The 13,145-nt window shown below is 33.3% G+C and overlaps 1 protein-coding gene and 1 long non-coding RNA gene across 2 annotated transcripts in view; both read left to right on the plus strand.

Moving 5' to 3' along the window:
* The window catches only part of LOC115209871 (retinal guanylyl cyclase 2-like), an 870,127-nt gene that overhangs the window by 438,508 nt on the left and 418,474 nt on the right, over positions 1-13,145 (plus strand). The gene's annotated exons all lie outside the window — the stretch shown is intronic.
* Positions 1-13,145, plus strand: part of LOC118762549 — a 29,154-nt gene that overhangs the window by 3,287 nt on the left and 12,722 nt on the right. Inside the window, exon 2 of the long non-coding RNA XR_004998302.1 lies at positions 2,302-2,304. This is a non-coding gene — a long non-coding RNA (uncharacterized LOC118762549). The remainder of the gene's footprint in view (positions 1-2,301; positions 2,305-13,145) is intronic.

A 13,145-nucleotide genomic window follows, 5' to 3' on the forward strand; every position in this document is an offset into this window, starting at 1 on the left:
GTTTTTCTGCATCTATACAAATTGAACAAAGAAAACATGCTCTAGTATTATCTCACTAAATAATTGGTGCTAAAAATATTAGAATAATTAAGCATATGAATTCTTAGGTATTTAGCATGGACTCATATTGTTCTGCATTTATGAGGAAGAATAGAAAAAGTTACTTGAAGTGTAAATGAGAATTAAACAAGAACTAAATTTTTACCAATTTCCTACTTTTTCACGGTGAAAAATTTGTCTCAGAACTAAAGACATTACAGTGAATTGGTGTTCATGAACTGAAAAAGAATTATAAAGCAGTAATGTACAGTAACAAGAATATTTTGGATGAACAAAATAATGTTCCATGTTCAGTTATGCTTGAATGAGCTGCCATTAGAATTGTTACAGTTAATTTGTTAAACCGAAATGATTGAATAATGTTTAAACAGAAAGTTTGGCATGTTTGCATATGATTATGAACACAAAACAGTATCATAATTATGTGGAAGTGTGTGTGTGTGTGTGTGCAAGTCATTATGCAAACTGGTGGTATCTTCTTTAGCAGACTGATACTGACATGGTTAAAGATTTTCCCATCTGTTTATTGTTGAAAATGGGCTACGACTGTCTTGAATTCCACACCAAAATAAGTTTGTTCTATTGTTATGTTTCATAACAAAATACTTTTTGTTCTTTTGGGAGAAACCAATTGCTTGATTTATTATATGGGTTCTTTCTTTTATGTTAGAGAATAAAATACATGGTAACAATAAGAACAAGTCTAGCATAGTTTTCAGCCAATACAAATGTATTTCTAAGTCTTCATTGTATTCAGTTTTGTTTTAATCCAATGGAATTACATCTAACATAGTTGAATTCCTTTATTTGTAGCTGAACTATGATTTAAAAGATTATTATATATTTATATATATTATATATATATTATATTATATTTATATATATTATATATATTTATATATATTATATTATATAAACTGTTAATGTGAGTCACAGAAGCAAATACGTAAGGATAAAAGTAGTAGAATATGCTACAAATTGCTCAGATAACTCCCTAAACATAACTATTAGTTTTTATTCCTCAGATTATTAATCATTTTAGGCATAGAAGGGGCTGTGTGGTAAGTAGCTTGCTTACCAACCACATGGTTCTGGGTTCAATCCCACTGCATGGCACCTTAAGCAAGTGTCTTCTACTATAGCCTCGGGTTGACCAAAGCCTTGTGAGTGGATTTGGTAGACGAAAACTGCAAGAAGCCCGTTGTATATATGTATGTATATATATATATGTGTGTATGTGTGTTGTTTGTGTGTCTGTGTTTGTTCCCCCAACATCGCTTGACAACCGATGCTGGTGTGTTTACGTCCCCGTAACTTAGCGGTTTTGCAAAAGAGATGGATAGAATAAGTACTAAGCTTACAAAGATAAAGTCCTGAGGTCGATTTGCTCAACTAAAGGTGGTGCTCCAGCATAGCCACAATCAAATGACTGAAACAAATAAAAGAATAAAAGAATCTAGTGGTTATTAAAGGTATTAGTGTCAGACAATTTTACTTTTAGTGGAATAAGTAAGGATAGAAGAAGGTTAGTATGATGTTGCTACTTTTTTAGTTCCAAGTGATGCGATCACAGAATAGATTTTGATGTTCTCACTGTGACAAACATGTCTTTTGATATATTCCATTCAAGGGAGATATGATTACTATTTCTAGTGAGTTGAAGGGCTTTTTTAGTTACTTAACGTTCAATAAATTATTCTGTTTGCAATAAAATGTCACTCTCTCCTCCCCACCTCACCCCAGAACCATTTGTTAATGTGTGATGATTGGGAATTGATTTGAGGAATATGATGCTTGATTATCTTGATTATGACATGCTAAAGATAAAGTTGCATGAGCAGTGAAGTGCAAGAAAACTGGAACAAAATGGAAATTAAAAGCAACAACCAATGTGCACAGGATACAAAAAAATCTCAACTAATATGACCATGTCATGCATATGGATATCTTCTGGCTGAAAACATAAAATGTACTGATAGTGAAAATATTCCTGGAGAGAGGAATATCAAGAAAGAAATAGAAATAAGTATCTGTTGATATAATATCTTAACCCTTTTGTTACCATATTTATTTTGAGATGCTATGTGTTTCTTTCAATTATTTTAAATATAACAAAGAATTTAATAAAATAACTTAGTTATCATTAAGCTAGCGTTAGGAACATAAACTGTGACTAAGGTTTGGTGGAAGATTTTAATTCAAAACTTATGAAAACAAGGCATTTACACTGCAGAGCCAGAGCTGGTTGGTATCGAAAGGGGTAGGCTGCAGGCTGGCAGAATTGTTAGCATGTTGGACAAAATGCTTAGCAGCATTTCATTCAGCTTTATGTTCTGAGTTCAAATTCTGCTGAAGTTGAACATGATCATGATAATAATGATTATAGTGGTAGTGGTGGTGGTGGTGGTGATGGTGAATGAGTTATATTACAGTCTTGCTCAAATCAACCCATTTAGGCAAAAAAATGAACATTATGAAGATAGCAATGAGATCAATAATTGTTATTATCCTTATCACCATAAATCATATAAACGTAATTCTAAAGAACTAGCTTTTAATTTTTCTACATCTATATATTTAAGATATTTCATACTAAGAGACAAAGCCATCATTGCTAGTTTTATTTCATTTAATAGAACGCTTTGTAGTTAATGTAGTGTAACAAAGTAAAATAGTTAGACAATACATAAGAAGAACATCACGTTCAAATACAATATTATCTACATAGTATATTCTGATACTATGCATAATAAAATTTTGGGGATATGCTCTAATTCGGTGGTGGACTTCCCTTCTGATTAGCTTATCTGTATATTGACAATGTTTCCATTTTAAAATGATGTACAACTCTTTTAAAGTTATCTCTCTAGTTTTAATATTCAACAGATGTGATTTCATTTACAGATATTTGTCTATTCTTCCATTTTAGTTAACAAATTTCTTTTCTTTATACTCAGTAAATGGAGATAAAAGAAACATCTTAGATATTTAAATACTTAAATATTTAGAAATACTCCCAGTCAGTAAAACATTTCCTTAACAAATCCTTTTCATTGATTTACAGAATCCATTGTTGAGATATATTTCAAAACCATTTCAGATTGTTCAAGAGATCTTAGCAGCTTATGCCTTTTAGCATAATATACTTGCCTTCAGCTGAATTAATTAGATTTCCTCATTATGTCTTTGAAATATCGACATTTTATTATCTGAAATGTTGCAGGCATAATAATGGTCATATATGATCACAGATTCTGATGCGGAAACAAAAAGAATCTAAGGAGATTAATGAGGAATGACATAAACTTTTATTAAAAAAATAAAAACCAGAAGTGTTTGATAACAGACTGTTTGTAATGTTAATACACACTGCTAAGTTACATATTGTGAAGGTAGACTTAATTCTTTTATAGTTGGCAAATGTCTCCTACCTTACTGTGAAAATATGTATAAGTTAATAATCAGTATTTCTCTATCTTACATTATTACCATTAATAACATCAGGTTTCTTGATGTATTTATCAATGGATCATTAGAGTTATTAACTTCAAAAGTATACAAATATGTTGACTGCTGCTGCTCAGTATTGCACAGTTACTCATTGAATATCCAGAGCAGAAGAGCAAGGATTATTTTGTTTGGATAACTGATTGCTTAAATAGCTGATTTGATTGTAAAGAAAGAATGTCATGTACAACATAATTATATAAAATACATGTTTATGAGAATTTAGTGTTTTGGATTAAAAAATATATTCTTGTGCAATCCTGCTTCACATACATCCCTTTCCAATCCATGCAAGTATGGAAAAACATGTATTAAATGAACAAGTACTTGTTTATTATATGTATGTATTCATATATGTGTGTGTGCATGTAGCACACACATATATATGTATATATATATATATGTATATATGTATGTATGTATTCATGTACGTATGTATGTGTGTGTGTGTGTGTAATTTGGTGAAGCAAATAGGGAAACAGAACTCAAATAATATGTATAACTCCTACAAAATGTGTTGAGTGCCTTTTTCTTTTGTTTTTCCACTCACATGTTTAAGGCTCAGATGAAACTGTAAGGTGTTACTCAAGCATTCATCTATGAGTTTCATCACATCTTAAGGTGGAAATAATCATTTATTCCTGGGCCAAATCATCTTGCATGTCACAATTTTTGGGAATAGCTTCTATCATAGGATGCTCGTTGTATTGCCAACCACAATACAGCATGTTCTGTATGCATTCTGTAATGGTACCAGCACTAGCGAGGTTATCTTATCTGTGGCAAAACCTAAAGAAACCTCTATGATCTTTGATTTCTCTGTTCATTCACTAATTGGCATCAGAGAGTTTGTTTCAATCTTGGTAAGACTAAAAAGCATCTCCTCTTTCCTGTGTTGTCATGGTCATTTACATGTTCCTTTCTTTTCCAACCGGCTTGATAGGAAGAGAAACAGAAGAGATCTAGCATGATAGACATAAGTATCCAAGAGGAGAAAGAGAAAGAGGTACTATGAGTAAGGAGGCTGAATAAAACCATCATGTATATGCATACTGTATGTGTATTTATGTACATGTTTCCAAACCAAAGTTAAATACCATTTTGTCAATGCCATAACTTAGCAGTTTGAAGAATATTGCTGTTGATGTGAATGACTAAATCCCTTGAGGGTAGTACTTCAGCAAGGCCAGAGTCCAGTCATTGTTATCAGTGAATGACTAAAAAAGAATGACATTCTATAAATCTCTATTTATGATACATAATTTTCAATCAAAATTATGGTTGAGTTTAACTTTTAGCACACTAGGTGCATTGTGTCACCGTAGAAGTTTTCTCCCCTGTAATAACAGGACAGTGGCAGGGGGAAAATTCTAGAAAAAATGCAGTGTGCTAAAAGTTAATATGCAATATTGGGTAGCAAAATATGTCCTCATCTACTTTTATTAAAAAAAAACAGTATTCATAGTCCTTTTTCCATTTGGTTTTAATTAGATATTTATATATTTTATATAAAACTAGATAATAAAACTATTATATTGGATTATAGTAGATTATCTGTTTCTGTAGGCATTGTGTAAGAATGAATTATATAGTGTGGTGAGCTGGTGGAATCGTTAGCATGCTGGGCGAAATGCTTAGTGGTATTTTGTCTGCTGTTATGCTCTGAGTTCAAATTCCACCGAGGTCGATTTTGCCTTTTATCCTTTTAGGGTCAATAAATTAAGTACCAGTTGCGTACTGGGGTCGATCTAATCGACTGGGCCACCCTCGCTAAAAATTTTGGTCCTTGTGCCTAGAGTATAAAAGAATTATACAGGGTCTCTATAATTTGTCTTTACAACTGAAAAATTCAAGAAACAAAACATGAAAATCTAAGGATAACTCAGCAGAATTTATTGACAAACAAATAGCATTTTATTAGAAACATTAGAAAACTTCGAAGTGGACTTCATTGGTTGGATGCAACACATCTAGACTATACAATACAATAAATTGTGTAAGTTGTAAAGATAATTTATGAAAACCATCTATACGGTATTAAAATTCAGACAATTTAGGTTTAAAAATTTAGATGCATATTTTACATGGATTTTCGTAATGCTTTAAATCACTAACCAGCATTCATTCTGTCATTCATTCCAAGTGGTACAATTCTATGATGGCAAAGATTTATGTAATTTTCTTTTTAGATCAATAGTAACAACATAACTCATTAGACATCATAGTGATTTATGATGGAACATTTTCTATAGTAAAGAAAATCAATTATAAATGTATGATATAGAAGGTTACAAGAGTTAAAAGAAATTATCTATTGTCCATAGATTATGATTATACAATGCTGAAGACTAGGAATGAAAGACATAATAACCACTAGAATTTTACTTTGAACTATCAATGTGAGAGGGGGGAATATATCCACACCAAGGAAACTGCCTTGAAATTCATACACATATGAGCACATATATACACACACACATGTGCACATGAGTGTGTGTGTGTGTGTGTATCATGAAGAAAAGTTCAATATTTGGATGGTTATGTAAATCAGAGGGGTGAAGGGTGATCAGTAAATTCCACCATGGTAAATTCCATCATGGAAAATTCCACCAAGTAAATTTCACCATAGGTAAATTCCACCACAGTATATTCCACAATGGTAATTTACACCATGTGAAATAATAATAATAATAATAATAATAATAATAATAATAATAATAAATGCCCTGATGCAGTACCAGGCAGTGGTTCTTGTGGCTTCTGATCTTAACTGATTGGAAGTTTTATCATGTACATTGTTTTGTCTTGGTATAAACGATGGGCTACAGCAAATATTCTGCTCAATACCACAGATTTGCTTGTCAGTTGTTTGACCTTAACCAGTTGAGCATGTCCCTTAGTGGCTGACGATATGTGCATCTCTGATCACGAGCAGGAGTATATGGGGGAGCATCATAGCCATGTGTTGAGAGGGATTCTTTGGGGTTTGAATAATTCACCTCTGGAAACATGGGTGTTTCGTTCAACATCCTTAAACAATCCTTATTCAGGGACCTTTTGAGCGGGATGGGCTACTCAACCTGAAGAAAATTCTAACTGGGCCCCACCTGCAAGGTCATGTGCTGTTTATCTTGATTTGAGATCACCATGTCGTGCACATATGGTTGTGATGCATGTGCCTGGTGTACCCTTATCAGACGGGTAGTCATGATGGGTATATTGGGCTTCGTATATTTTACCCCAGTGTCACTTTGATGGCATGAACTGCTCTCTCACTCAATAATAATAATAATAATAATAATTATTATTATTATTATTATTATCATTCTTTTTCTTTTACTTGTTTCAGTCATTTGACTGTGGCCATGTTGGAGCACCACCTTTAGTTGAGCAAATCAACTCCAGGACTTATTCTTTGTGAGCCTAGTGCTTATTCTGTTGGTCTCTTTTGCCGAAGTGCTAAGTTACGGGGACGTAAATGCACCAGTATCGGTTGTCAAGCGATGTTGGGGAGACAAATACAGACACACACATATACATACATACAATGGGCTTCTTTCAGTTTCCGTCTACCAAATCCACTTACAAGGCTTTGGTCAGCTCAAAGCTATAGTAGAAGACACTTGCCCTAGGTGCCATGCAGTGGGACTGAACCCGGAACCATGTGGTTGGGAAGCAAGCTACTTACCACACAGCCACTCCTGCGCCTATTATTATTATTATTATTATTATTATTATTATTATTATTATTATTATTATCATCATCATCATCATCATTATTATTATTATTATCATTATTATTATTATTATATGATATTATGGATATAAAAAAAGAATGTATGAAAATAATATCAGAAACGTCAATGAATACAAAAAATATGAGGGAGAAAAAATAATAAAGGAACAATCACACAAAGAAATACATGGTGAATACTTTAAACACCTGAATAAGGAATCAGTATCAAAAAGAGACTCATTGAAATTTATAAAAAAAATAGCAAATACTCAATGAGAGATAGAAATATTATACAGTGTTTACAAGACAGAAACAACTACTGTAGAGGGAAAAAAGGCATGCAGGTATTGTAAAATACAAAGGAAATATCGACCATATGGCAATATAATGTGGAAAAATAGCACACACGAAATATAGAGAGACACAATGAGATAGTCAAGATAATCTTTGTGAACCTACTAGAGCGTAGCTTCCCAAAGTGGGCGATATCGTCCACTGTTGGGTGATTTCAACTTACAGGTGGGCGATTTGAGATTTTGCTAGGCGATTATGAACATTTTGTGGTTGACAATGAATTTTTAGAAATTAAGTCTGCATTTACTGATATCTAGGCATGCCTAGAATAAGGATGCACTTTTATCGATTTGACAACTCCCATGAGATGTCCCTTTGCATTAAAAACGTGGACTTGTTTATTGATTGAATATTTTTGTCGCAGTCATTGAGATGGTTGTCATACATGCTAAAAATAGCAGTAAAATACCCCTAGGCCTTAAATCACTCCACTACAATTTTTTTCTTTTTTTTTGGCATAATCCTATGAAATCCCTCATGTAGAATTCAAATTCACAAAAATTTCCTGAAAACTCCAAAAAATAAAAAAGTTATGAGGGATTATATGCCGTGCATAATTCTGTGGTTTCATATCAAAGCACAAGTGATATTTTCAGGATATTAACAAAATATGCAGTCACGCACAAAATGACAGCTTCGAAATCATGTTTCTTGACTGGGTGAAAATGATCAAACTTTAAAAACATTTTTCTGGAAAAACTGAATAACTCCAGCAATTTCACTTGGAAAGGTACATTAAAGTGCAAAATTTTCAAATTTTCGATGAACTTTAATTTTTGAAGTGCTGGCAGCCAAACGAACTAGATCTGTATTTGTTCCAGTAAAGATGTGTCATCTGACTCTGCTCAATTAACTTCTCCTCTTTGGGAATAACATATTGCCTTTCTGATGCCATCTGTAGAAATTCGTTTTCACACTTTCACTTTACTGATGCCTCCAGTCAAGAAAATTTGTTGACAGTACAGTAGTGATTATTGATCTTTTGGATTTATTCCCTCTCCTCAGAACTGTCAGTTACCAATGTGCCTTCTTTGTGATCAAACATTGACCAACAAAGCAGTGAAACCTTCATGCTTGAAGTATCACTTTGATGCAAAACATTCTGAGAAGGACAAACTGTTATCGCAACTGACCTCCTCTTTCACAAAGCTAACACAAACATTCAACATGCTGCTTGAGGAAACTATAAACAGGAGAACGACAAGTTGATTGCATCAGACAACATTGCATTGCTTGTTGCTAAGTCTAGGAAGTTTCACAGAATTGCAGAAACATTACTTCACTCGGTTATCGAAGAGGTTTTGTCAACCGTTATGCACAAAAAAACCCAATAACATTATGAAGAAGATCCCATTTAGTAATAACACAATTTCTCAATGCATTGATAAAATGGCCAACGATGTCAAACATCAGCTCGTTTATATTCTCCAGTGTTCTGAATTTTCTATATAAGTGGATGAGTCAACTGTTGTGGACAATCAATGTTTGATAATGGTTTATGTTCGATATTTCAGCGGAAACCATCAACCTTGAGAGGAAATGCTGTGCACAGAGAAATTGCAGCTGGATTCAAGAGGTGAAACTATTTTTCCCCCCTCTCAAGTCTTTCGTTTTTGAACATAATATCCTACTCAGTAATATTCTTGCCTTTGCATCTGATGGATCCCCTTCGGTGACAGGCTTGGATGGTTTACAAACACCACTCCAAAAGGCTAAGCCACTTCCACATGAACTACCTGAGGAAAATTAGCTAGCAAGACAAGGTCCCAAACACAGAGATCCTCTCTTGACCTGATCTGCCAAGTACTTACACACTGCCGAGGAGAGAGCAAGTCAGGTGTACTGGCCACTTTGTTCAAATGCCTAGTATGTGACTCCCCAAGAGACTGTTTTACAGTGAACTGGTGAAAGGCAAGCACATACAAGGTGGACAGAAAAAATGCTTCAAGAACACACTCAAAGCCTCACTAAAGAGCTTTAAGATCAATCCCAACACTTGGGAATTACAAGCATAAGACCATCCTGCCTAGCAAAGCTGCACCAACAGGAGAGGTGCCACCTCCTACAAACAGAATGGGATTGCTGGAGCACAATGAAAATGTTGACTACACAAGTCCAGAGCCAATTCCTTACCTTCAGTACCAACAGACCAATGGTACCCAATGCATGGAAGAGCCTTCTGAACATACATTGGACTGATTGGTCTCAACCAGACACACCATGTTTCATTTTCTCTCATGTGATGTTTTTGGTCATTGCTGATAGCAATAGATGAACTAATTAATCAATTATATATATATGATGCACACACACACACACACACACACACACTAGCAGAAATACCCATCATTGACTGGGTTGAAAAAAGCTGCTGAAACTGTACTATGAATATTGAAAGTTATTTTGATTGTGTTGGACATATATAAGAAATGTTTGTTAACTTTCATGTAGACAATAGAGCTGTTTTCTTCTGGCCAATATTATAATGGGTGCATATAAACTTCTGATCTATGATCTATAGTATTTCAGTCAATAAACAGAACAACATTGTACACACTTTGGCTTATGTCTAGTACAAGATGAATAAATAAATAAAAGTTCAGAGAAAACTAAAAGCATATGTACTATAATTTATTGAACTTAAGTATTACAACAAACAAAAATACAATTAGCTTTATTTAAACTAATATTGTGTGATGCTGACAATATCAATTCAAAGTTATTAATCATTTTGCAAAATTTTAGTTTGTTGATCTCATGGTAAAAACTTCCTGATAGACAATTTTTCAGGTTTTACTAGTAGGGGCAAAAATTAAAAGATTGTTCTTGCTCCCCACTCTGGTTGTCCCAACATATAACTGACCATGTGAGAAACAGTCTTATTTTAATTGCAAACCAGCGACTTTCAAAATCTGATGCTAGAGACTTGGGTCCACTTCCATTGTCTTCATTGTGGAATTTTACACAAGAATTAGCTTTTAGTTTTTATATCGACACTGTAGTGTTTCTTCCCATAGGCAGACACACACACATACGCACACACATCCATTTTTATAATATAGATATTTATAAATATATATATCTATACATATTTGAATGGACTTGGCACAGTGGTTAGAACATCAAGCTTACAGTCATGAGGTTGCGAGTTTGATTCCAAGAATGGGTTGTGGTATGTGTTCTTGAATAAAACTTTTTGTTTCATGTTTCCCCAGTTCACTCAACTGTAGAAATGAGTTGCATCAGCACTGGTGCCAAGCTGTATTGGCCTTTTCCTTTCCCTTGGAAAACATTAGTTGCATGAAAAGGAGAAATTAGTATGCATGGGCAACTGCTGTTCTTCCACAAACAAACTTACCTAGACTTGTGTCTTAGAGGAGAACATTCTATGTGCAATCCAAAGAAATCTTTACTATCTATCTATATATATAGTTGAGTTTTATAGAAAAACAAAAGATGAAGACAGGTATATGAACAACAAGCAAGTGTATTAGTTTCACACTTGGGAAAAATGAAAAAGTCTTTTACTTCTCAAACTCACACTCTTCAATAAAAAAATATATATGTATATAATGAAATGTAAATGTAAGATCCAAGGATCCAAGTGTTGGAAGTGATTATGCTTTGAGCAGTCTTTAGAAGGTACAAAAAATAACTTTCGGAAACAATAGTATTTTATCAGCGTAGAAGGTTGCACATTTCTCCCACATCGAAGTTCGATAAGCTGAAATAAGTTATTCAATAGTTCTATAGAATAAGTTTTTTACAAGGTTGCTATATATGTGAATAAAAATCCATATTGAGGGAACAGAATAGGTAAAATCCAGGCTACATATGTTTCCTAGCTATCAGAACCTAGGAAGAATATATTATATATATACATACACACACATACATATATGTAAGTGTGCATGTGTATTTGTGTGTTTGTGTGTATATATATATATATACACAAATGGATATGAAGGCCATTTCTCCATGTGATAGGCTTGAAAAATTGTTAGGATATTTTCCTACTTTTCTTAACATGAAACCAATGGTAGCCATAATAGACAAATAAAGAGATTTGATCCACCAATGTTTTGTTGAGCACTCACTCTCATCGCTTGACAGTTATGTATATATATATATATATATATATATATACATACATACATATATACATACATACATACATATATATACACATATATATAGATATATATATATAAAAATACACACATACACACACACACATGCATAGATGTGTGTGTGTGCACGACAGACAAGACAATATCTGTTTTTCAAAACCTGAATATCAATACACAGATGTGTGGGCTGGAAGATCTCCATCTGAGATAATCTAAATTGGAAGTGTAGATAAGTGCTGTTGGAAATCATCCATAATTCAGATGTAAATTTCTTTGCTTTAGTAAATTATAGTTGCAAAGATTTCAAGAGAAGGAATTAAAGTGATATCATGGGACAAAATTCAGTAGAAATTATATTGGCACAAAGAAATATTCGCCTGATATTTGACTGGCAAAATTCCAAAATCTGCAAGTGAAAAATTATATAGAAAATGTCACCAAAACTGATGTGGGATATTCTGATCAGTGTATTTATAAATTAATAGTAGCATTACTTCAAGATTTAATCAATTACATTATGACATCCAATTTCTTAAAATTTCAGTACATAGCTAGCAAGAATATTCCATTTAAGTGCACTCCCTATACATATAGAAAATTACTTTTGTTTAGATATTAACCCTGCAACTGAAAGGAAATACTGTTTTAAAAATGGCAATATGGCAATATAATGATGTAAGTTAGCCTGAAAGTTTTAATGTATATATTGGGTCTTCCCATAAATAATGCGTTTTTTTTATATTTCTTTTATTTTTCAAAATTAAGATAAACAAAGCTCTTTTTTAATCTAAAATATACTCTACTTCATTTTTTGCAATGCTTTTCCAGCTATCTGGTACACTTGCAAGGCTCCTTTTCCAAATTTCACTTGTCTGTGATGAAAAATATTCCTCCAATACTGTTCTGACCTCATCTAGAGAATTCATATTTTTTCCATCCAAATGATTTTGAAGACTGTGGAATAAATGATAAATCAGATGGGGCAATGTTCGATGAATATGGTGGGTGGGTATCGTTTCTTATTCAGGCTGCTCCAGCCTTTTGAATGTCATCCTTGCTGTATTTGGCCGAGCATTATCCTGATGGAAGAACACTTTTCCTCTTGAAACTAAAGATGGTCATTTTTCTTTTAGCGCTGACTTAAGCTGCTCAAGCTACTCATAGTAGCTCTTCTTTGTTATCATTTGGCTTCAGTTTCAATGTTCAAAGTGGACTAAACCCTTCATATCCCACCAAATAGATAGCAACACCTTATGTGGGTGAAGACCTTTTTTAGCCTGTGGTGCCAGTGTTTCTCCTTTCCTTACCCACTATCTTCAGTGCTTGACATTTTTATAGAGAACCCATTTCTCATCACC

This window comes from Octopus sinensis, linkage group LG3 (assembly GCF_006345805.1).
Source record: "Octopus sinensis linkage group LG3, ASM634580v1, whole genome shotgun sequence".
In the NCBI taxonomy this organism is placed as follows: domain Eukaryota; kingdom Metazoa; phylum Mollusca; class Cephalopoda; order Octopoda; family Octopodidae; genus Octopus; species Octopus sinensis.